Here is a 26,037-nt window from a genome sequence, read left to right on the forward strand (position 1 = left end):
TTTCTGTCTTTCTTTCTCTCTCTCTTGCTTTCTTTCTCTCTGAGCTTCGCGGCACACCTGACCATGTCTCGCGGCACACTAGTGTGCCACGGCACACTGGTTGAAAAACACTGTTCTAGTCCAACCCCCTGCATAGGCAGGAAACCCTACACTACTTCAGACAGATGGTTATCCAACATCTGCTTAAAAACTTCCAGTGTTGGAGCTTTCACAACTTCTGGAGGCAGGCAGTTCCACTGGTTAATTGTTCTGACTGTCAGGAATTTGCTCAGGAATTGCATTCATTCATTCATTCATTCATTCATTAATTCATTAATTAATTAATTAATTCATTCATTCATTGGATTTGTATGCCGCCCCTCTCCGGAGACTAGGGGCAGCTAACAGCAACAATAAAGCAGTGTACAATAGTAGTCTGATGTTAGAAACAATAAAAAACCCATTAATATAAAAAAACCCAAACATACATACATACATACCATGCATAGAATTGTAAAGGCCTAGGGGGAAGAGGGTCTTAATTCCCCCATGCCTGAAGGCAGAGGTGGGTTTTAAGCAGCTTACGAAAGGCAAGGAGGGTGGGAGCAATTCTAACCCTTGGGGGGAGTTGGTTCCAGAGGGCCGGGGCCGCCACAGAGAAGGCTCTTCCCCTGGGTCCCGCCAAGCGACATTCTTTAGTTGATGGGACCCGGAGAAGATCCACTCTGTGGGACCTAACTGGTCACTGGGATTCGTGCAGCAGAAGGTGGTCCCTGAGATATTCTGGTCCGGTGCCATGAAGGGCTTTATAGGTCATAACCAACACTTTGAATTGCATTGTGGTGTCTTCAGAAGAAACAGGGCAACGAGAAGGCTAGCGATGCTATTGTCGTGTCGTCAAAGATAAGACACGTTGAGGCTCCCACAAGATCAAGCTACCTTTGTTTCTGCCCCTCCAGCCACGTAATTGGAGACTCCAGCGCCACTGTGTAAGCCATACCTGCTCAGGTAGCATCTGTTGAGTTGCGGGTTGTAACCTGAACTTGCTGTCAGAGATGGCCCTTTTGTGAAAGTTTGGAGGCCGATAACAACGCAGTGAAGAGTCTGCAGTTACCTTCTGCCCTTTTTCCTGGGGCTGACGCTTCTTCTACCCAGGGCGCCACGTATCGTTTGATTCTGTGGCTCTCCACCCGCCGTTTCCAACGCAGTGAAATACCCTGGATCTCGCGTCGTTGAAGAGTTACGATGGACACCTCATTGATTGCCTTCTAGAGCCATTTTAGGATCGTTGAGACCTGGAGGAGAATGCCCGTGCTGCTATGGGGTAAACTCTGCAACCTCCTGGGTTTTGCCATGCATCCGTTTCCTTGCTCGACACTGCTCAGCTGCTTCGGCGGAGTGACAGAAGGCACACCTGTCAATCAAAGTCAGCCCACCTGCCTAATCCCCGAAGAGCAACAAAAACTGGAGCCAGGAGTGGCCATCTGTGGTCAGCCACCACCTTCGAGGTACCCACTGAAGCTCCACAAAGATGCAGAGAGAGGAGAAGTCTTCGGAGCCAACGATTGTGCAGAGGGGGGCAACATTGCAAATTGCAATTCCATCAGACGCGTTGGGGTCCCAGCTGTGGCTGTTATGCCCCTGGATTCGCCTCTGTTTCCTGACGAAACCATGGGACGTGACACAACTGCGGTCCTGACACAAATCCCTAGACCGTCCATCATCAAAGTGCCAAAGGTAAGCGCACCTTACCTTTAACCTGACAAGGTGTACATTTCCCTCCGGTAGCTCCCACTGAGTGTTGCCAGGCAAATTCTGACCTTTGATGCCTGTCTGTGCTGCCTTATTTTCTTAGGGAATGAACAAAAATGAAGCAGAAATAATATTCTGTCTCTCCAACTCAATAGCCCGAGGGGCTGATTTTTGTTTTATTGTTTATTGTTTTATTTAGATTTGTATACTGTCTGTAATATGGTAAATGATTTAGCTTTACTAGATAAATGGTCAAAGCAATGGAAACTGCAGTTTAATGTTTCCAACATAAAATAATGCACTTGGGGAAAGGAATCCTCAATCTGAGTATTGTATTGGCAGTTCTGTGCTAGCAAAAACTCCAGAAGAGAAGGATTTAGGAGTAGTGATTTCTCACAGTCTCAAAATGGGTGAACAGGGTAATCAGGCGGTAGGAAAAGCAAGTAGGATGCTTGGCTGCATAGCTAGAGGTACAACAAGCAGGAAGAGGGAGATTGTGATCCTGCTGTATAGAGCGCTGGTGAGACACCATTTGGAATACTGTGTTCAGTTCTGGAGACCTCACCTACAAAAAGATATTGATGAAATTGAACGGGTTCAATTTGGGCTACAAAAATGGTAAAAGGTTTTAAACATAAAATATATCAGGAAAGACTTCATGAACTCCATCTGTAGAGTCTGGAGGACAGAAGGGAAAGGGGGGGGGGCATGATCAAAACATTTAAATACGATAAAGGGTTAAATAAGGTTCACGAGGGAAGTGTTTTTAATGGGAGAGTGAACCCAAGAACAAGGGGGCACAATCAAAGGTTAGTTGGGGGGAAAATCAGAAGCAACCTGAGAAAATATTATTTTACTGAAAGAGTAGTAGATGCTTGGAACAAATTTCCAGCAGAAACTGGAACTGAATTTAAACATGCCTGGGATAAACATACATCCATCCTAAGATATAATATAAATATAAATAAATAATATAAATAAATAAAATGAAGATGCACCAATGAGGCAAATTTGTTCTAAACCCATACAAGTAATAACATGACTTTTTTTAAAAAAACTTTCACATGTTTGCAAAAATAGGAAACTCCTTATATTTAGGTTTTAAATTATAGTATGGGTACCAGCAAAACCAGTTAATCTGCATTCACAATGTTTAATACTGCAAACCAAGTCTGAATGAGATTTTTTAACAATCCGGAACAAGAAGAATAACCCTCCTAGCCTCCTAGTCTTGAATTATCTAATAAGAACATTAAAGGGCCTTTTAATGATGTTGGCAAATTAATAGTGTATTTCCATTAATGTTACAGGCATTTCATTCTCAGTTTTTTCAGTGATTTTAACACCCGAATGTGCAAACTAACTTCACTCTGGGCAGAACGTGGTGTGAACAGAGGCTCTAAAAAATCTTTTTTTTTTTTGAGTGTAAGTTTTTTTTCCTGAACCTTAAAACATACATAAATGAAAAGACACATACTATATTATAATCAATCATATCTAAGAATACATAAGTGTATCTATAGTTTAATGGCATGTGTATCTAAAACATCTTGCATAATAAATTAATAATTCCAAAACTGATCAGAGTTACTCAATCATTAATTGTAAAATCTTTCTTCTACGTGATATTTATCTTGCATAAGGAGTAACCATACTGTTTAAAAAAGGGTAAATCTATTCATATTAATTATGTAGAACAAATGATTAATGACCAAATTCATACTATTATATTATCCTAACCTAAACTTTTTCTTCCAACTATACTTATCCTGCCCAAGAGGATAATATAATAGTATGAATTTGGTCATTGGGCAGGATAAGTATAGTTGGAAGAAAAAGTTTAATTACTCAGAGTTATCCCCACTTTAAGCAACTCAGAGTTATCCCCACTTTAAGTAACATTTTCTTACAAAACAATCTATCCTGTTAATCAAATTTAAATGGGTAACTTACATTTCACCTGTACATTTTATTTACTTGTAAAATATTGTTGCTGGCTTGATCAGAAGAGGAAGCCATGTTTTTTTTCCTTCTGAAAGTCTCTTCCACCCTCCCGCCCCTTCCCCCAGTGCTTCCTGTAGAGGAGGAGCTGTGATTGGTACAGCCTGCTGCCAATCAGATAGCTCTCTCTCAGTGCCTCCTTTCTGTGTAGAGGAGGAGCTGTGATTGGTTCAGCCTGCTGCCAATCAGGCAGCTGAGGGATAGCAAGAGCAGAAAGAATGAGGTTTCTTCCCTCCCTGCCTTTCACCTCAGAACTGTGGAGCTTTGGGGCAGTTTTCAGGTCAGTGAAAGTCAGTGATTCTAGTATAAGTCCAGGTTGGGTTTTTCAGCACATTTTTTGTGCTGAAAATATCAACTTATACTCGGGTATATACGGTACTTATTTCTAATTCCTCTGAAAATCTTGTCCTGATATTAGGTTTGTGGTGGTACACTCGTACACAGTCATGTCTGAATGATACAACTGCCCAGAGAGGAACACTGAATAATGTCGACTGGCGGGTCCACGGGAGAGAGCCTTCTCTGTTGTGGCCCCAGCCAGAGAAGGCCTGCCATCTTCAGCACTACTCTTCTTTGTGGCAACCCCTGAGATATTGGAAGACTATTATCATGTCCCCCCTGGTCCTTCTTTTCATTAAAGTATCTTTCATTAAAGTATCAATATCTGCAAAAAGATATGGATCAAATTGAACAGGATCCAAAGACGGGCTACAAAAGTGGTGGAAGGTCTGAAGCATAAAACGTATCAGGAAAGACTTCATGGACTCCATCTGTATAGTCTGGACTGGAGGACAGAAGGGAAAGGGGGGGGACAGGATCGAAACATTTAAATACAGTATGTGAAAGGGTTAAATAAGGTCCAGGAGGGAAGTGTTTTTAACAGGAAAGTGAACACAAGAACAAGGGGGCACAATCTGAGGTTAGTTGGGGGAAAGATCAAAGGCAACATGAGAAAATATTATTTGACTGAAGGAGTAGTAGATGCTTGGAACAAACTTCCAGCAGACGTGGTTGATAAATCCGCAGTAACTGAATTTAAACCTGCCTGGGATAAACATAGATCCACCCTAAGATAAAAGACAGGAAATAGTATCAGGGCAGACTAGATGGACCATGAGGTCTTTTTCTGTTGTCAATGTTCTATGTTCCTATGTTTCTAAGTAGCCATACCCAATTGATGCAACCCTTCTTCATATGTTTTATACTCCAGGCCCCTAATCCTCTTTGTTGCTCTTCTCTGCACTTTTTCTAGAGTCTCAACATCTTTTTTTACATCGTGGCGACCAAAATTGAATGAGGTATTCCAAGTGTGGCCTTATACCAAGACCTTATAAAGTGGTATTAACCCTTCCTGTGATTTCGATTCTCTCCCTCTGTTGATGCAGCCTAGAACTGTGTTGGCTTTTTGGGCAGCTGCTGCACACGGCTGGATCCTATTTAAATGGTTGTCCACTAGGAGTTATTAAATTCCCACCAGTCTTACTCTGTCTGACCAGGCTACATATGAGAAGACTGAGAGTGACTTTCACAAAACGTCCGTGGGGTTTTGTCAGCTATGAGACTGAAGTGGTTTCTCATTTTGCTGTTCTTGAGTTTTGTCCCTGGATTTTGTTCTTGAAGTTTACTTCCCAGTTCTTCCCTCCCGCCATGCAATCTTCAGGCTGTCTCCTATCAAAATGCTAAACAAGTCTGGTCCACCAGATCAATTGTTACTGGGGATAAAGAGGACGATTTACTCAGTTATTATTTACTTAGGAGATAGGCAACATGTTCAAGGCGGTATTGTATTGTCTCTGTAGGAAGATAGGGATCGGTTGGAGATAGCCCCTGGATCCTCTGTTGGCCACTTTGCTTGGTGGAATGCAAACGTCTCTTTCCTAATGTTTGTTAGTTCCATCGCTGCAACCTTTAACGGGAGAAGATCCAGACAGGATCCATTTCCAAATCACTTCCAAGCTAGTTCCGTGCACATTGTCTCTTTAAAAGTTAGGGTCTTTTTCAGTCATTCTCCCGTGTCGTATAATATATGTGGGCATGTGCATAATTTATTTATTTATTTTGTCATTGTGATGTAGCAGAGGTGGGTTTCACTAGGTTCTGACCAGTTCTGGAGAAGCCGTAGTGGAAATTTTGAGTAGTTTGGAGGACTGGTAGTGGGAATTTTGAGTAATTTGGAGAACCGGTAGCAGAAATGTTGAGCAGTTTGGTGAACTGGTACCAGAAATTTTCAGTAGTTCAGAGGACCGGTAGTGGAAATTTTGAATAGTTCGGAAGACTGTTAGCAGAAAATTCGAGTAGTTCGGAGAACCAATAAATACCACCTCTAACTGGGCCCACTCTCATCTGTTCTTTGCCTCCTGAATCCCAGCTGATTGGGAGGAAATGGAGATTTTACAGTATCCTTCCCCTAAAGTTGGGTGAGAATGGTGATTTTACGGTATCCTTCCCCTGCTCCACCCGCCAAGCCACGCCCACTAAGCAATGCTCACAGAACCGGTAGTAAACTTTTTAAAATCCCACCACTGTTTTATATAGTGTATATGGGAAGTGTTGACTCTTTAAGAGCTGTATGCAATGAAATTTCACTTTAATGTATGCCGATCAGTACATATTCAAAGTGAGAATAAAGTTATTCCATCATCCATCCATCCATCCATCTACAGCATCTGTCTGTCTGTCTGTCTGTCTGTCTGTCTGTCTGTCTGTCATCTATCTATCTATCATCTATCTATCTATCTATCCATCCATCATCTGTCTGTCTGTCTACCCACCCACCCACCTATCCATCCATCCATCCATCCCTGTGGTTTTTAAATTGTGCTTTTGTGCTGTCGATTGTTACTGTTCTCCTGTTGAATTCGTCTTTATATTCAATGAAATATTTTCCCATCCTTAAACCAGACTGGTTGTTTTAAAGGGAAAAAAATTGAGATACACATCACCATAATGGATTTCCTAAAAATGCTCTTTACTTCTGTTACTCGAACATAGCGTTATTTAATGCTTTATAAATAAGCTGGAGGCATCTGCCTATTGTTCCTTGTCTAGAGCCACAGAGGATCCTTGGAGGAATGTAAGAATAGACTTATTCTTTCCTGATTCTAATTGTTCTGGCTCAACCACAGGATTTCCTTCCTTGCAGGCAATTACAGAATATCTGCTTCCTTTCCATCTCTTTTTAGCATTTCAAGAACTATTGGAATAGTTGCATTTTCACAGCATTCATAAAGTTGAACAGGTCCAAAGACGGCTACAAGAATGGTGGAAGGTCTTAAGCATAAAACTCCTCAGGAAAGACTTCATGAACTCAATCTGTAGAGTCTGGAGGACAGAAGGGAAAGGGGGGATACGACTGAAACATTTAAATATATTCAAGGGTTAAATAAGTTTCAGGAGGGAAGTGATTTTAATAGGAAAGTGAACACCAGAACAAGGGGACACAATCTAAGGTTAGTTGGGGGAAAGATCAGAAGCAACGTGAGAAAGTATTATTTGACTGAAGGAGTAGTAGATGCTTGGAACAAACTTCCAGCAGACGTGGTTGGTAAATCCACAGTCACTGAATTTAAACATGCCTGGCATAAGCATATATCCATCCTAAGATAAAATACAGGAAAGAGTATAAGGGCAGACGAGATGGACCATGAGGTCTTTCTCTACCGTCAATCTTCTATGTTTCTATGTTTCTATAAATGATAATAAATAATAAATAATAGTTCTTCCCCATGTGAAACTGAGCTAGTTTGTAAAAGAATAGAATAGAATAGAATTCTTTATTGGCCAAGTGTGATTGGACTCACATGGAATTTGTCTGTGGTGCAGATGCTCTCAGTAGACATAAAAGAAAAGAGACATTTGTCAAGAATCGTGAGGTCCAACACTTAATGATTGTCATGGGGGTCAAATAAGCAATGAAGAAACAATCAATATGAATAAAAATCTTAGGATACAAGCAACAAATTAAGGTCATACAGTCCTAAGTGGGAGGTGGTGGGTGATAGGAATGATGAGAAAAAACTAGTAGAAATAGAAGTGCAGACTTAGTAAAAAGTTTGACAATGTTGAGGGAATTATTTGTTTAGCAGAGTGATGGCGTTCGGGAAAAAACTGTTGTTGTGTCTAGTTGTCTTGGTGTGCAGGGCTCTGTAGCAACGTTTTGAGGGTGGGGTTTGAGACGATTTAAAAACATTTCATCCGTCCTGTTTCAGAGGGAGGAAAGGAAAGAGAAGGAGCTGCTTATTATCTTTGGATTCGTACAACGAGGAGACGTTGTCACTGCATAATTTGCCACTTATTCTGAAACGGCTTGTGGTCCGAAAGAGGAAGCCCACCACCCTCCCTTTCACATCCCATCATTACGGGCATTTTGCTAGCATGTAATAAGCAGCAATCATAGTCTCCATGTGTAGAAATTACATTAAAGACGATCGGCATATCGTCTTCCCACACTCTACATAGCCGGTCGTTTAATTAAAGAGAAGTCGTTGATAGAGTAAAGAATTAATTCCTCTGTGGCCAAATGGCAGATACAACAGAGACCTCATTAAAGGGCTGGGCCCATTTGGAAAAGTGAGAGAGAGAGAGAGGGAGGGAGGGAGAGAGAGAAACACGAAAGGAAGGAAGGAAGGATGGAAGGAAGGAAGGACGAAAGAAAGAAAGAAAAGAAAGAAGGAAGAAAGAAAGAAAAGAAAGAAAAGGGGAGGAGAGAGAAAGGGAAAGAGAGAGACCGAAAGAGAGAAAGAGAGGGAGAGAAAGAGAAACATGAAAGAAAGCAATAAAGAAAGAAGGAAGGAAGAAAGAAAGAAAGAAAGCAATAAAGAAAGAAAGGAAAGAAGGAAGAAAGAAAGCAATAAAGAAAGAAAGCAATAAAGAAAGAAAGCAATAAAGAAAGAAAGAAAGAAAGAAAGCAATAAAGAAAGAAAGCAATAAAGAAAGAAAGAAAGAAAGAAAGAAAGAAAGAAAGCAATAAAGAAAGAAAAGAGGGGAGGAGAGAGAAAGAGGGAACGAGAGAGACCGAAAGAGAGAAAGAGAGAGAGGGAAAGAGAGAGATGGAAAGAAAGAGAGAGAAAGGGAGAGAAGAAATAAAAAGAGAGAGAAGGGAGAGGGAGAGATGAAAAAGAGAAAGAGGGAGAGAAACAGAGGTAGAAAGAGAAAAGGAGAAAGGGAGAGAGGAGAAAGAGAGAAAAAGAGAGGGGGAAAGAAAGAAAGAGGGAGAGAAGAAAGAAAAAGAAAAGAAAGAGAGAGAGAGAAAGTATGGTAAAAAGTAAGAAAGACTTTCTGAGGTTCTGCGCACTGCATGAAGTTGGAATCAATGCACGGAAAAATGCTCCATTGTGGGGGTCCCTTACGTGTCCCTTGTTATCCCAAGTAGGAAAAGTTCTGTCTTTAAGTCCAACCAATGTTTTCTTATTCTCCAAAATTCTTGTGACTTATGACATTGCCACCACATGTGATGATAGGTCCCCGATGACGTCTTTACACTTCCATCAAACCGGGCGATACTTTTTTGTGTTCATCTTGGCTAATCGTGTTGGTGGGAGATGCCACCTATAGAACATAAGTTGAGAACTATCTGTATCAGTCAAATTCTGAATGTACCTATTCACGCAGAGGGACAAATGCACGAATGAGCATAAATCCACCCAGTGGCTGGGAAAAAAACACCCAACAACTTTTGTTTTATAACATTTGTACCACAAGGAGGATAATCTCCCGCCAGAGGATGAAAGCGTTGATAGACAGCATCATTTGCCTGATACGATCACTTTCACTAATGAAAATGTTAGGACAAAGCTACAAAGGTTCACATTAGTTCACAATGAATGTCCTTCTCCTGCACACACAATTGACTTTGCCCAAATATATTGTCAGGATAATCCATACAGAGTCCTATTAGCTCTGAAAGCTAAAAGCAATGTAAAGTATTATCTGGAAGTAAAGCAAGAAGAGGGATGAACAAAAACATGACTCTTGGGGGGGGGGGGGAAAAACCTAGTATTTTTGGAGTATAAGACGCACCCTTTTCCTCCCCAAAAGAGGCTGATAATTTGGGTCCTTCTTATACTCTGAATGTAGCTTTTTTTTCAGCCCTAACTAGCTGTTACCAATCTTCTCAGCTCTTACCTTGCAGGCTCTTTCGTCGTTTCTCTCTGCAAAGAATGTTTTCCAAGCCTTAAGTCTTTGCAGGTTTTCCCCCCCATTGGTCTAACTTGCTCCAAATGTTTCTTTCGAGCCCTAACCAAGTGCTAACAATGTTCCCAGCTCTTATCAGCTTGCAAGCTCTTTCATTGTTACTCTCTGGGAAGAATGTTTTCCAACCCCTAAGTCTTTGCAGGGTTCTTTCCATTGCTCTACTTGCTCCGAATGTTTCTTTCCAGGTGCTAATGATGTTCCCAGCTCTTATGAGTTTGCAAGCTCTTTCTTTGTTACTCTCTCTGAATAAAGTTTTTAAAGCCCTAAGCAGGGGATAAAATAATGTGTTGAAGCGGACCGGACTAAGGATGCTAGCCAGATTAATATATGTTAAGCAGATTCTTTTCCCTATTTTCCTCCCCCAAAACTAAGGTGCGTCTTATAGTCCAAAAATATTTATTCATTTATACTCTGAAAAATACGGTATATTAAAGAACGAGAAAATCAGAGTTCTTGGGCTTAAGATGAGAATCCTAATCTAATATTTAATCATGATTAGCTGGTGCTGAACATCTGGAAACGCATTGTATAATGATTTATGAAAATGGCACTCATTTCCTTATCCTTCACACATCGCATTGCATCGCCTTCTTAAACAAATAAACATTATAGTTACTACAACAATTCCTTTCCTTTCTGTTGCTTTCCTTATTTTTAGTATCATTCCAATTCATGACCCAGGATGATTTAAAGAACATTGCATAATCTCTGGCTTGGTCACGAAATAACATCATGATACACTTGGATTCGTTTCAAGAGGATTTCAGCAGAATTAATCTTCTCTCAGGAACAGGATTTCAGTTGCGGGTTTTGGGAGGACTCCCTTGCTATTTAGCTTGCTAGCAGGGTTGCAACGGGATCAACCCTAGTCATAGAGCAGTGGTTCCCAAACCTGGCAACTTTAAGACTTGTGGACCTCAACTCCCAGCATATAAGACCTTCTCCGTCTAACTTTCACCCACAAGGCCAGTCAATGATCTACTGACCCCTGGCACTGTTTGTACTGTTCCGCTGGGTTCCCGCTAACACGATAGTCATACTAACTTCCCCCGCGAGAGCTACGGGTCTTGTAACCTCATTTTTGGGATAACCCTCGTATTTTGGCTCTCGTTAGCTAGCAATTCGAGACTAAAATAGCTTTAAATGGACCTACAGTGGTACCTCTATCTAAGAACACCTCTACTTAAGAACTTTTCGCGATAACCGGGTGTTCAAGATTTTTTTGCCTCTTCTTAAGAACCATTTTCTACTTAAGAACCCGAGCCCGGAACAATTTCCCAGGAAATTTGAGAGCAGCACGAAGGCCCGGCCAGTTTCCTGCCATTCCCCCTTTAATCCCGGCAATCTCTGGCTTTTCTGGGCTGCCAGAGGAGCCTTTCGGTGGCGCTTAAGGAGGCTTTGGCAGTCCAGAGCGAACGGAGCATTTTCCTTTCTCAGAGGGAATAAACCTCTGCCAGCGCCCAGAGAAAAGAAACACTCCCTTCGCTCTGGGCAGCGACTGTCCTCCTCCTCTTCTTCCTCCTCCTCCCACCCAGATTCCGAGCTTTTATTTCTTTCCCAATGGGTTTGCACACATTATTTGCTTTTACATTGATTCCTATGGGAAAAATTGCTTCTACTTACAAACTTTTCTACCTAAGAACCTGGTCACAGAAGAAATGAAGTTCTTAAGAAGAGGGACCACTGTATTCTAGTCTCCCTTTATTTCGTTGTTGGTAAATGTAAATTTAACACATAACAAAAGCAAGTTTGTTGCTCCGAGTCTGCGGAGAGGGGCGGCATACAAATCTAATAAATAATAATAATAAAAGTTACTAACTTAACAGTTGCAGGGATTCACTTAACTACTGTGGCAAAGCTGGCATAACAAATGTCTCACTTAACAACATAAATTTTTCCCTCCCTGGTTGTCATAATTTGAGGACTGCCTGTACTAGTAAAGCCTCGGACAAAGAGCTCTCAGGAACTGGGGCCCATTTCAAGCGGAGGAGACAACTTCTGGTTTGCATTTTCCGAAGTCGGCTCTTTGCTGCGTCTGGTTCTCTTCGCGAATTCCAGGCCTCCCTGCCTATAACCCGCCCCAGGCTGGAGGCATCTTCCCTTTGTGGAAGTTCAGAAATCAGAAAAATGTGGCTGGGGTTTCGATTGTGTTGGGAATACTTTGCAGATGGGACCAGGAGCCGAGGGTGGCTCGTCAACCTCTTGACAGGAGTCAAACAAAAGAATTGGCTGCCTGCAGAAAAGAACGAGAGAGAAGACGGGATATTGGGATATTGTTAGCGGAGAAACTTTAATGCAAAACACACAGAAAATATTTTATGAAAAAGGAAAAAAAAGTCCTCAAAAAACCACTCGCAGACGGTAACAATAAGGAACATGGCAACGTCAGTGCGTTAGACCAACAAGAGGAGCTTGTCTTGCCTCCGTGTTGATGCAGCCACAATATTTACCGCTACATCTTTTAAAAGGCATTTTTACGGGCAAATAGGTAGCAACAACTTCTTAAATCTCGTCTTCCTCTTTCTGTCTTTCTCCTTCTTATGCAATGCGATGGGCTGAAACGTCAACACTTCAGGGTTACCACTCCAGTAGAAGACCATTCATTCAACATGCCTGTTGAATTAACTTGGGCCCGTTGAATTGATTTAGTTGATTAATTAATTAATTCAACATATCTGTTGAATTAACTTGGTTGATTGATTCAACATGCTTGTTGAATTAACTTGGGCTGTTGGATTAACTTGATTGATTAATTCAACATATCTGTTTAATTAGCTTGGTTGATTGATATATTATTAATTAATATATTAATTAATTCAACATGCCTGTTGAATTAACTTGGGCCTGTTGAATTAACTTGGTTGATTAATTAATTCAACATGCCTGTTGAATTAACTTGGGCCTGTTGAATTAACTTGGTTAATTCAGATTAAGTCTGTTGAATTAACTAGCCAGCCAAGTTAATTCAACAGCTCTGTTGAATTAACTTGGTTGACTGATTAATTCAACATACCTGTAACTTCCAGCTGGTTAGTTTAGTGTTGTGCTTTGTTTTCCATACAAATGTATTATCTGGGGACCTCGGAAGTGTAGATATCTTGGAAAAGCATTGTGTGAAATGATGCAGGGGCAAACTTATGAACTCATTTCTGGGCAGATTTATTGATACTTGACAAGGATAAAAGATGTTCACAGCATTGTAAAACTCCCAAAGTCAGAACTCAATAAGTATCTTTCTAGTTACTGACAAGTTAGGAGATTAATTACAGCTGCACAGATCCTGATGAAGAATCCAGGCAGATGTGCTATATATATGTATGTATGTATGTATGTATATGGAATTCTGGGAGTTGAAGTCCACAAGTCTTAAAGTTGCCCAGGTTGGGGACCCCTGGCCTAGAACATTCTCCAGATTAAAAAAAAAAGAAGTGGGAATGGAGCCATCTTATAAACTTCTCCCCGACTTCACTTCGATTCTTTTCTTCAGTCTTACTGAGATTTCCACTGACGTCACGTTTCCTGTGAAGGCAGGAAATGAATGACATGGGAAAAAGATTTGACAAATGCTAAATATAAAAAAAACCGTTGCCTTGTGGTGGAAGAGGGAGTCCTTTCTCTCTTTTCCCTTACTGGTGACTTGAACTAAAAACAGCAGTGGTAGCTCTGGGGGGTTTTTTGTTTGTCAATTTCTGGCATTAATTTTGCTTCACTACCAAACCATCAGAAGGGAATTTAAACACTTAAGCATAGATGAGAACCCAGTGTGCTATTTGGTTACTCTTCAAGCTCTACAATAAATTTCTTTCACTCCTTTTGGACCAATTTTCTGCAGTTGTCTGCAACTCCCAGGTAGCTTGGGATGCTAAGTGAACCCAAGAACAAGGGGACACTATCTGAGGTTGGTTGGGGGAAAGATCAGAAGCAACGTGAGAAAATATTATTTTACTAAAAGAGTAGTAGACGCTTGGAACAAACTTACAGTTACAGTCCCACAGTTATGTGGGAGAAGATGGGGGGTAGGAACGATGAGAAAAAACTAGTAGTAATAGTAGTGCAGACTTAGTAAATAGTTGGACAATGTTGAGGGAATTATTTGTTTAGCAGAGTGATGGCATTTGGGGGGAAAAACTGTTCTTGTGTCTAGTTGTCTTGGTGTGCAGGGTTCTGTAGCGGCGTTTCAGGATAGAAACATAGCTACCTGGGAGTTGCAGACAACTGCAGAAAATTGGTCCAAAAGGAGTGAAAGAAATTTATTGTAGAGCTCGAAGAGTAACCAAATAGAACAATTTATGTCTAGGATGCGAGGGATCAGTAAATATTTTCACAGCCCTCTTTTTGACTCAGTCCTCAATGGAAGGAAGGTTCTTTTTTCTGCAGTTCTGATTCTCCTCTGAAGTCTGTGTCGGTCTCGTTGGGTTGCAAAACCAAACCAGACAGTTATGGAGGTGCAGATGACAGACTCAATGATTCCTCTGTAGAACTGGATCAGCATCAGATAGTTGAGAAAGATTGGAGAACTCAAGTAGAAGAGAAAAACTTTATTCTTCCTTTTATTTCAACCACAGAAGAGATCTCATTGGTGAAAATGCCAAGAGGTATTTTAATTCAATACAGGATGAATCCTAGATAAAAATGCAGCGTTCCACATCTTCCAAATAAATGAATATAGTATTGTCGTATCAGTAGTTGGTGCTTATCAATTAGGTGGACTTAGAAAACTGAAACTCTGCTTATATCAAACCAAGAGGATATTTGTATTATTTGTATTATTGTTTTTAGTAGGTTCTGGAAAAGAGTTACCAGAAGGTCAATAATAATAATAATAAATGTAGGTCTGGAAGACTGAAATGAACTCACGTCAGAGTTCACGAGATTTTGCTTTATTTTATTATTGTTGGTTTATTTACGGTTCAAGACCCTGTCAGTGTTCGCATTAAATTCACCATCAATAAATGGATTGCCCAGGAGAAGGGGGAGAACTGACCAGGATTGTAGAGAGAGAAGATCAATCTTTCATGCCACAGACAGTATCCACATTATAATTTTACTCATAAACGACGTGATAAAATAGATCATTTTGGACAGCAAATCCATGCTTAATCACACCCAAAACGTCTTATTGATTCCAAAGGGTCCCGTCTGCAGTATTTCATAAAGAATTTATTCCTTTTATCAGCTCACGGATATTTTTTTAAATACACTTCTCTTGTGTTAAATGTGTTAAAAGGCTATTTTGAAAGTACAGTACTTTAATTCCTGAAGGCAAGAATAATGTTGATTCTTAATTGATGAACAATTTTGCTAATATGATGTTTTTATTCTCTCTCTCTTCTCTCTTTGTCTCTCTCTCACTCATTCTCTTCTCTCTCTTTTCTCTTTTCTCTTTTCTCTCACTCACTTTCTTCTCTCTCTCTCCTGTCTCTCCCTTTGTCTCTCTCTTCTCTCTCTCACTCACTCACTCACTCTTTTCTCTTTCTCTCTCTCTCTCTCTTCTCTCCTCTCTCTTTTCTCTCTCTCCCACACTCCCTCTCTTCTCTCTCTCTCTCTTCTTTCTCCCTCCCTCTCTCTTCTCTCCTCTCTCTCTCTCACTCTCTTCTCTCTCTCTCTCTCTTCTCTTTCTCCTCTCTTTCTCACACACTCCCTCTCTTCTCTCTCTTGCACTCATTCTCTTCTCTTTTCTCTCTTTCTCTCCTTGTTACCATGGGTAACTACATGAAAGGAAAAGCAAGACAGAAAACAGCTGGAATTATTCAAGCTTTCAGGTTTGCCACCCTCCGACGATGATCTCTTTGCAGGTAGGGTCCATTAAATATTTATTGATCGGCAATTATATCATGCACAGAAACACATCTCTGGCGAGGGAGAAGGGCTGTTCTCAGCCCTGGAAAGACGCTGGTGAGGTCACTTTGCAAACCCCCAAATAATCAAACTACAAACATCCAGGGCGTGTGTGTGATGGAGAGAGATAGAGAGAGACAGAGAGAAAAGAGAGAGAAAGAGACAGACGGAGGGAGGGAATCAAATGCACAAATAATTCTGGACAGAATTCACTCCTCCTCAAATACAAGAACTCTGATCGGTTGGTATTCTGTTGAGTTGTTGCTGTTGTTGTTGTCGTTGTTTGTTGTTGTTTCCGTAAGTGAAATCAAGTTCTGACATTTTTTTCTATTTGGGTTCTTTAGTTCTGCAAACACAAAGCGGCTTAACATTTTATTTATTTATTTCATTTATTTATTTTCACCAAGCACGCATTAGAAAACAGACCCAAGTATAAACATGATTGTGAATACATGAGATGAATGCGAATGAAAGGAAACATTATGCATGCCCTTGAATAGAATAGAATAGAATAGAATAGAATAGAATTCTTTATTGGCCAAGTGTGATTGGATACACAAGGAATTTGTCTTTGGTGCAGATGCTCTCAGTGTACATAAAAGAAAATATATAGAATAGTAGAATAGAATAGAATAGAATAGAATTCTTTATTGGCCAAGTGTGATTGGACACACAAGGAATTTGTCTTGGTGCAGATGCTCTCAGTGTACATAAAAGAAAAGAGACATTTGCATAGAATGGAATGGAATGGAATAGAATAGAATCTGTATAGTCTGGAGGATAGAAGGGAAAGGGGGGACATGATCGACACATTTAAATACGTTAAAGGGTTGAGTAAGGTTCAGGAGGGAAGTGTTTTTAAGAGGAAAGTGAACACAAGAACAAGGGGGCACAATCTGAGGTTAGTTGGGGGAAAGATCAGAAGCCACGTGAGAAAATTTTATTTTACTGAAAGAGTCGTAGAGGCTTGGAACAAACTTCCAGCAGATGTGGTTGGTAAATCCACAGTCACTGAATTTAAACATGCCTGGGATAAACATAGATCCATCCTAAGATAAAATGCAGGAAATAGTATCAGGGCAGACGAGATGGACCAGGAGGTCTTTTTCTGCCGTCACTCTTCTATGTTTCTATGTAAACAGTATATTTGATAAGTTTTTACTTTCCTTTCATTGATATGCCCAATTTGTATGACTTTTGAGGGTATCCTGAAGCTTAAAGAGTTGACGTGACAGACCAAAACTGTGGCTAGTTTTGGATCCAGGGGCCAACAGTTAGTTGAAAACAAGTCACAGACTTAAGACAACGAAATTGCTGTTCCCCATCAAGGCCAATGGATAGAGATGGTTTTAGTGCCTTTTCAAAGGCAGCTTCTGTGAATATACGGTATTATAACATATAGGGTCAATAATAACATGTAGGGCAGTTTTCCAGAAATGAATTCAGGCAGGGCAAAGAGGAGTCTGCAGTTTACCTGCTCACAGTCAAAGGTCCCTTCTGTTGTTTTAAGCGAAGGTAAATGATTTATGGAAGTGCGCGGGGAATAACGGTTGGTTTCCTTGATCAAAAAACCCCATAGCAGTGCGTCAAAGTCAAGGGCACTTTCTGCATAGGAAATAATTTAAGATCCTCCACTTTGCTTTTCACAACAGTCTGGCGTAGCCTCCAAACCATAATCAAATCGAAGGGGGAAAACGAGTATTTTCTATAAGATAATAAAGAGTCCCTGGATTTTTCAGCTACGTCTGCTCATTTCCAAGCCTTGCCCCAGTGCCCAGTTTTCTCCCTGGAAAAAGGGGAGATTTTCTCTGGCCCCAATCCTGCTCTTGGTGGTCTTTCTGTAGAACATTGTCTCTAGGATTCATCCAGGTTAATTTTTAGGCATCTGGCTATAATTAGCTTACTTACTACAAGGTTTGCTGGGGTAGTTTTATTTTTTTTAAAAAAACCACTTCCTGTAAATAGCTAATTGTCCGTCCTTCCTCTCTTCCTCCCTCCCTCTGCTTCCTTTTTTCCTTTCTTCTTTTCTTCTTCCCTCCCTCCACTTCCCTCCCTCTCTTCCTCCCTATCTTATTTATTTATTTATTTATTCATTCATTCATTCACTCACTCACTCACTCATTCACTCACTCACTCATTCATTCATTCATTTTGTATGCCACCCTTCTCCAAAAACCCAGGGCGGCTCACAGGATACGGCATAAAAAAAACAACAAAGCATATAAAATGAATCTAATACATTAAAAAACTACAGGAAAACCCCCAATCTACTAATCAATCAACCAATTCAATCACATCATGCATCACATTTATCTTCCTTCCTCCTTCCCTCCCTCGTTCCTTCCCTCTCTTCTTTATTTCCTTTCTTCCTTTCTTTCCACCTTCCTATCTCCTCCTTTCCCCTTCTTTACACCCTTTCTTTGTACCCCTTCCTTCCTTCTTCTTCCCCCTTCCTTTATTCCTCCCTTCTTTCCTTTTTTCCTTCCTCTCCTTCCTTCTCCTTCCTTCCTTTTTCTTCCACCTTCCTTTATTCCTTTCCTTCCTTCCTTCCTTCTCACCTCCTATCCCTTCCACTCCCCTCCTTCCCTCCTTCCTTTCCTCCCCTCCCCTATTCTCTCCTTCCTTCCTTCCTTCCTTCCTTCCTTCCTTCCTTCCTTCCTTCCTTCTTTCCTTCCCCCTCCCTCCTTCCTTTCCTTCCCTCCCCTCTTCTCTCTTTCCTTCCTCCCTCCCTTTGATGTCTTTGGCATAGACCCTTGTATGAAATGTGGAACTTGGGCGTTTATATAAATAAAAAGAGGGATTTAACTACTGTACATAAAATAATCCCCGTAATACGCGATAGAAACTGGGGAGGCTTATCTTCCAGATGTTGCTAAGCTACAGTTCTTAGCAGCTTGCGCAATAGTGGACAGTATTTGTGAACCAACCTCTATTTATTTCAATTATTTATTTATTTGTCCATCAAGTATAGGGTAGTAGTTTATATAAACATAACATAGGAAGTAATGATAAAAGAAGACAATAGGGCAGGGATGGTAGGCACAATGGTGCACTTACGCACGCCCCTTACAGACCCCTTAGAAAAGGGGAGAGGTAGATCATTTAAGGTTGAAGGTTTGGGGGGTTTGGGGAAGAAACAAGAGTCAGGCAGTGAATTCCAGGCGTTGATCCTTCTGTTGCTGAAGTCGTCTTTTCTGCAGTTGAGTTTGGAGCGGTTTACATTGAGTTTGAATCTATTATGTGCTTGTGTGTTGTTGCGGTTGAAGGTGAAGTAGTCATTAACCGGAAGGACATTTTGGTATATTTTGTTGTGAAGAAGGAAGGACTTACTGGTGGTGTATGTTAAGCTCCTCGACTGAAGAAGCAGGAGACGGTTTAGTGACTTCAGCTCTTTATTGGTCATGGCGAGCAAAGACCAGCAAGTCCCTGCTATGTAGTATCGATTGTTTTTCAAGGTAATGGGTTTTAGTTACAGTGTTTCATTATTAGATTTGTATTTGTATTGTTTCATTGCTGCCCTGAGTCTTCGGAGAGGGGCGGCATACAAGTCTCAAAAATTATTATTATTAATTTTTATCATTATTATGGACAAGGGTTTATATAGGGAGCCCTTTAAAACTCTTGCAGAAGGGGAGGACGGAGGGGGCCGTACAAATCTCCAGGGGGAGCTGATTCCAGAGGGCCGGGGCCGCCACAGAGAAGGTAAGTAAGTAAGTAAGTAAGTAAGTAAGTAAGTAAGTAAGTAAGTAAGTAAGTAACTAAGTAAGTAAGTAAGTAAATAAATAAATAAATAAACAAGTAAATACGTAAATAAACAAATAAGTAAATAAATAAACAAGTAAGTAAATAAGTAAATACGTAAACAAGTAAGTAAATAAATAAATAAATTTAATAATAATAATAATAATAATAATAATGATGATGATGATGATGATGATGATGATGATGATGATGGCGTGTTGGGAGAACCATGGGCATATCTGGGGAGGCCCATGACTGCTCATGCGGCTGTGTTTCCGAACACTCTTCAAAGGTCGCCCCATGTAGTCAAACCTCAAGGTGAGGAGGGCCTGAGCGACTGTGAGTAGAAACTCCCTATCCAGATAGGGCTACAACTGGTGCACCAGGCAGACCTGGGCAAACGCCCCCCTCGCCACAGTTGAAAGATGATGGTCAAAATTTTGCTTTCTGCGCATGCTCAATTGCCCTTTTTTTTGCATGCACGCACAACATTATGAGAAGGATGGCGGCGCAGTGGCACGTCTCCACTTTGGAAATCTGACCATCCCTCTTTAGATTGATACTTGTGGGATCCAGGGATCCTGAATCCGTCAGGCCCAGCCAGTTTTTTAATCCGTTGCAGGCAGCAAGCCACGCTGCAAAATCGCAGCCTTTTCTCTCCCTCCCACCTTCTTGTGTGGGAGGCTTTTTTTAAAACACATGACAAACGGCTCACGCCAGATGTGTGGCACAGGATGTTTTGAAAATCTTGATTGCTCCCTGGATCTGGGGAAGCCCAGCCTGTGAGGTCCTTTCCAGCAGGAGGTACGAGTGGAGGGGTGGCATGGTTCTTTTTAGAACGATTTAAATAATGTTGAGTTTGCAAGAGGTCTTTAGTTCCTTTCCCAGTAATTGCAAAGTGTTCTGTGCAATCAGGAGCCTTTTAATTATTTGGCACATGCCTGTGGGAGACCACTTCGGATTTCATTGCAAAGGGGTTGGGGGGGTTTTTTTTTGGGGGGGGGGTGTTGCTTCAAATGTTTTTTATTACATTTCAATTTCCAGTTTATCTCTCTCTTTCCCCACTACCTCCAGTAATGGGCTCCTTCGGGTACGGTAAAGTGTGCAGAACCGGTAGAAAAAATTTGGTTAGGTATAATAATAATTTAATAAGAAGAAGGAAGGAAGGAAGGAAGGAAGGAAGAAGGAAGGAAGGAAGGAAAGAAGGAAAGAAAGAAGGAAGGAAAGAAAGAAAGAAAGAAGGAAAGAAGGAAAGAAAGAAAGAAAGAAAGAAAGAAAGAAAGGCATTCCAGGCATTGATCACGCTGTTGCTGAGGTTGTATTTTCTGCAGTCGGGTTTTGAGAAGTTTACATCGAGTTTGAATCTATTGTGTGCTTCAATATGAGCGCACAAATAATATTTTGTACCTCTAATGTTATCAATATGCATTCCCATGCAGACATTTGCCCAGTTGCGATATCTCAGGGACATGGGTAGACCAGGCACTTAAATTCCCATAAAGCCTTCCTGGTGCCCGTTTCCTTGCTAGCAATTACTGGGAAATGTGAAATCTCCCTGCAGAGAGCGAGCGATGTTTCTAATGTTAAGTGCATGCAGAGAACATTAAGCCCTGCTTCATAAAAACAGTGGTAGCCTTTGGAACAGGTGATGGGACTCATCAGTTGCTTCAATTTAGTGGCCGGAATAATTTCCCTGATGAAAGGTGTTTGGTTGTCTCTTGATTAAATTCCTTTTCATTTGTGCTCCTGATTTATTCTCCTCTGTTGTTTTCTCTATCGGTTTTCGATTTGCCTCCTTTGAAAGGGAAAAGCAGGGCATAAATTCAAGAAATTTAAACAGGGGAAGCCTTCAAACCTGTACAGAGGCTGCTGCTTATTGGCGGATGTAAAGCTGCTTTGAAATTGTGCTTTGAGTAAGATTTGAGTAAGAACGTAAGAAGAGCCCTGCTGAACCAGGCCAAAGCCCATCAAGTCCAGCATTCTGTGTCCCACAGTGGCCCCCCAATTGTCCAGGGAGATCTTGAGTAGAAAGAGAAGGCAAGACCCTCCCTTTCCCTTGACCCCCCAACAAATGGGACCCAAGGGAACCCTGCCTGCCTCAATCAACATAGAGGCAGCACATGGACATCCGTTTCAATCACCACCTATGATACACTTGGTATCCATGAATCTGTCTCATCCTGTCTTGAAGCTCTCCAGGCTGACACAACCTCTTCTGAAGGGAATTCCATCAACCAAGGACCCTCTGGGGGAAGAAATATTCCCCTTGATTTGTCCTCGCTTTCTTACCTGTGAGCTTTAGGGAGGGCCCCCTCATCCTAGTATTGTGTGATAGAGGAAAGAATTTTTCTCCATCCACCTTTTCTATCCCATGCAGGATTTTATACCCTTTGATCAAGTCCCCCCTTCAACGCCTTTTTTGCACCTTTCCCAGTTCCATTCTATCCTCCTTGAGGTGCAGTGACCAGAACTGTACACAGGACTCCAAGTGTGGTCTCACCATCGATGTGTACAGAGGCAATACAACAGTTGCCGACCTGTTTTCGATTCCCTTCCTAATCGTGCCAAGCATGGAATTTGCTTTTTTTTACTGCTGGGTTGACCTCTTCATTGAACTGTCCACCAGAACCCCAAGATCCCTTTCTTGGGTTGTCTCAGAAAGCTTGGTCCCCATCAGTTGGTAAGTATAATTGGGGTTCTTTGCCCCGATATGCATAAATTTGCACTTGTTTAGGTTAAAATGCATTTGCCCTGGTTATGTGTAAATAAGAAGCCACTTTTTCAGTGGTGTTGAATAGTCAGTAAATGAATTTTAAAATTAAAAAAAATCCAGTACAGTGGTACCTCTATCTAAGAATGCCTCTACTTACAAACTTTTCTCAATAAGAACCGGCTGTTCAATATTTTTTTGACTCTTCTCAAGAACCATTTTCCACTTACAAACCCGAGCCTCCAAAACTGTAACCGGAAAAGGCAGGGAGAAGCCTCCGTCCAGTCTCTCTAGGAATCTCCTGGGAAAGAACAGGGCCAGGAAAGGCGGGGAGAAGCCTCCATGGGGCCTCTCTAGGAATCTCCTGGGAGGAAACAGGGCCAGAAAAGGCAGGGAGAAGCCTCCATGGGGCCTCTCTAGGAATCTCCTGGGAGGAAACAGGGCCAGAAAAGGCAGGGAGAAGCCTCCATGGGGCCTCTCTAGGAATCTCCTGGGAGGAAACAGGGCCAGAAAAGGCAGGGAGAAGCCTCCATGGGGCCTCTCTAGGAATCTCCTGGGAGGAAACAGAGCCGGAAAAGGTGGGGAGGAGCCTCCGTGGGGCCTCTCTAGGAATCTCCTGGGAGGAAACAGGGCCTCCACCCTCCCTGTGGTTTCCCCAATCGCACGCCTTATTTGCTTTTACATTGATTCCTATGGGAAAAATTGCTTCTTCTTACAAACTTTTCTACTTAAGAACCTGCTCACGGAATGAATTAAGTTCATAAGTAGAGGCACCACTGTATTGAAGCTTCCACAACTTCTGGCGGCAAGTCGTTGAGAGGCAATTCATCCACCTGCAAACGAGACACGTGACCATTTTCACTGCATCCGGCAATCTTTTATGCTTGATTGATTGACTTTGATGGCCTCACTTTGAGCGAGGGAAACATGCTTAATGGACTTCCCTTGGCTGAAATCCACATATTGATCTATTTTGGGAATGCTTGTTCCTTGGCACCGAGAATTATTCATGATGTCCTGGACTGGTGGTAGATTTGTGCTACAACACAAAAAAGAAAGTTGGGTAATAATAGTTGCAGAGATGAATCATGTCGGTGAGCACTGGGCTTGGAGAGACTTTTTTTTTTGCCAGATTCCCAAGAGTTTCACTTTCCTACACAGTGGTCTCTCTACTTAAGAACTTCATTCGTTCTGTGACCAGGTTCTTAAGTAGAAAAGTTTGTAAGAAGAAGCCGCATGAATCCCAGCGACCAGTTAGGTCCCACAGAGTTGGCCTTCTCCGGGTCCCGTTGACTAAACAATGTCATTTGGCGGGACCCAGGGGAAGAGCCTTCTCTGTGGCAGCTCCGACCCTATGGAACCAACTCCCCCCTGATATCAGAGTTGCCCCCACCCTCCTTGCCTTTCGTAAGCTCTTAAAAACCCACCTCTGTCGTCAGGCATGGGGGAATTGAAATATTCCCTTCCCCTAGGCTTATAAAATTTATGTATGGTATGACTGTATGTATGACTGATCTCTTAAATTGGGATTTTTAGATTTTTTAATATTAGATTTGTTTACGTTGTCTTTTTATGGTTGTTCGCCGCCCCGAGGCTGCGGAGAGGGGCGGCATTCAAATCTAATAAATAAATAAATAAAATAAATAAATAAATAAATTTTCCCCATAGAAATCAATGTAAAAGCAAATAATGAATGTAAACCCATTAAGAAAGAAATAAAAGCTCGGAATTTGGGTGGGAGGAAGAGGAGGAAGAAGAAGAGGACAGTTGCCGCCGAAGGAAGAAGGTGAGGGGAGGGGAATTTTTAAAAATGCAAAACTTTAAGGCTTTAAAAAAAAGAAGAAGAGGGACTCTGAGGCGGTGAGGAGGAGCATGCGCCTCCCATACACCCAGCGCGAGGCTGCCTCCCATACACTGGCTGCTGCTGCTGCTACCTGCTTCCTCTTCCTTCCCATGCTGAAGGGCTCCCCTCTCCTCTCGCTCGCTTTGTAGCCAGCGCCTTTCCTTCGCTGTGGTGACTCTTTGGCTGCCCAGAGCGAAGGGAGCGTTTCTTTTCTCTGGGTTGGGCAGAGGTTTATTCCCTCTCCAAGCGCCCAGAGAAAGGAAAATGCTTCGTTTGCTCTGGGCTGCCAAAGACTCCTTAAGCGCCACCAAAAGACAGCCCAGATGGCCGGAATTAAAGGGGGAATGTCAGGAAACTGGCCGGGCCTTTGTGCTGCTCTCAAATTTCCTGGGAAGTTTTTCCGGGTTCGGGTTCTTAAGTAGAAAATGGTTCTTGAGAAGAGGCAAAAAACCCTTGAACACTCGGTTCTTCTCTAGGAAAGTTCTTAAGTAGAGGCGTTCTCAGGTAGAGGTACCACTGTACTTACAGGAGTCTTACTCAGGCAGGTTCAGCAGCAGCAGTGAATAATAGTGCCAGGCGTGAAAGATTAGATCAGGTTTTAAATGAGGCTACTTGGCAGCAGATGCTTCTCAGTGGAGGCCTTCGTGCAGATTGTCAGCTATCCCCACCGAGGAAGGTGAGAACATTTGGTGGGAGGCTGAGCTTTGAAGGGCTGTCAAAACAGACATCTAAAGTTCCAGGAAGGCTATCAACTAAGAACTGGAACAAAGAAAGATAGAAAGATAGATAGATAGATAGATAGATAGATAGATAGATAGATAGATAGATTCTGTAGACAGATGTTAGATGAATAGATGCTAGATGGATGGAAGTAGATTACAAATATAGAAATGGATGAGATATATATATATATATATATATATATATATATATATATATATATATATATATAGAGAGAGAGAGAGAGAGAGAGAGAGAGAGAGAGAGAGAGAGATACTGTAAGTAGATAGATGTTAGATTCATAGATGTTAAATGGATGGAAGTAGATAACAAATATATAAACAGATGATAGATTAGCTAGGTAAGTAGCTATCTTACTATCTAGCTAGATGGATGGATGGATAAGTAGATAGACAAATATAGAAATAGATGATAGGTAGGTAGGTAGGTAGATGATAGATGGATGGATGGATACATGATGGAGAGACAGAGAGACTGTTTATATAACATTTTAGGTGACAGATCTTACATTCAAAATATAAATGTGGAGTTCTAGGTGCCATCTGAAGTTGGCCATTCCTTTACATTGTGAAAACAAAATGAAGAAAATGAAGGAATAGCTTTTAAAAATAAGGAAGATCAAAACAGTGCCTTCCACGAACTTCTATCCCAAATATTTATGAATTAAATCTGGGGGGAAATAACTTTGAAGTCCACTACATGTTATCGGCTTTCAATGTTTGTAAGCTGCCCAGGCAAGATGGGTGGTACCCCAAATCTAATAAGGGAGTAAATAAGTAAAGTAAAAACAGAAACCACCCAACTAACCAACCCAGAGTCCGTGATCTTTGGTGGGTTCCCCCATTAAAAGGGTCTGGACAACCATTTGAAGCTCAAGCCTTTGTTGGCCTGTTAAGACATTTGTATGTACTGTATATCTATTTATAGCTGTCCTTCTCCCGTCATTGATTTCATTTGTGCTAATCAAATGTTTTACAGCTTAATAGAAACATCTCTTGATTAGAAATCAGGTTATGAATATGCCATTATGAGATTCTATTAATGGAGGAGAATATATTGGCCATGTTTACATCTTTACATCTGTGGGTTATCCGAGATTTGTTGGTTATCCACTTGGATTTTATTGGTTTTGTATCTTTCTTCTTCCTTGCTACATTTTCTAGTGTTTTAAAATCGGGGTCTAAACATCTGCATTGCTTCTTCTTCCTTTTTAAATATCATCATAATGACCGATGGCTGA

General features: G+C 41.4%; 1 protein-coding gene across 1 annotated transcript in view; it reads left to right on the forward strand.

The window, feature by feature from the left end:
- The first annotated feature begins 3,893 nt into the window (after positions 1 to 3,893).
- The window catches only part of FAM107B (family with sequence similarity 107 member B), a 76,453-nt gene continuing 54,309 nt past the window's right edge, over positions 3,894 to 26,037 (forward strand). Inside the window, exons 1-2 of the mRNA XM_070755046.1 lie at positions 3,894 to 4,012; positions 15,644 to 15,719. The gene's annotated coding sequence lies outside the window, so the exon portion shown is untranslated. The remainder of the gene's footprint in view (positions 4,013 to 15,643; positions 15,720 to 26,037) is intronic.

The sequence above is a fragment of the Erythrolamprus reginae genome, chromosome 6, assembly GCF_031021105.1.
Source record: "Erythrolamprus reginae isolate rEryReg1 chromosome 6, rEryReg1.hap1, whole genome shotgun sequence".
NCBI lineage: Eukaryota > Metazoa > Chordata > Lepidosauria > Squamata > Dipsadidae > Erythrolamprus > Erythrolamprus reginae.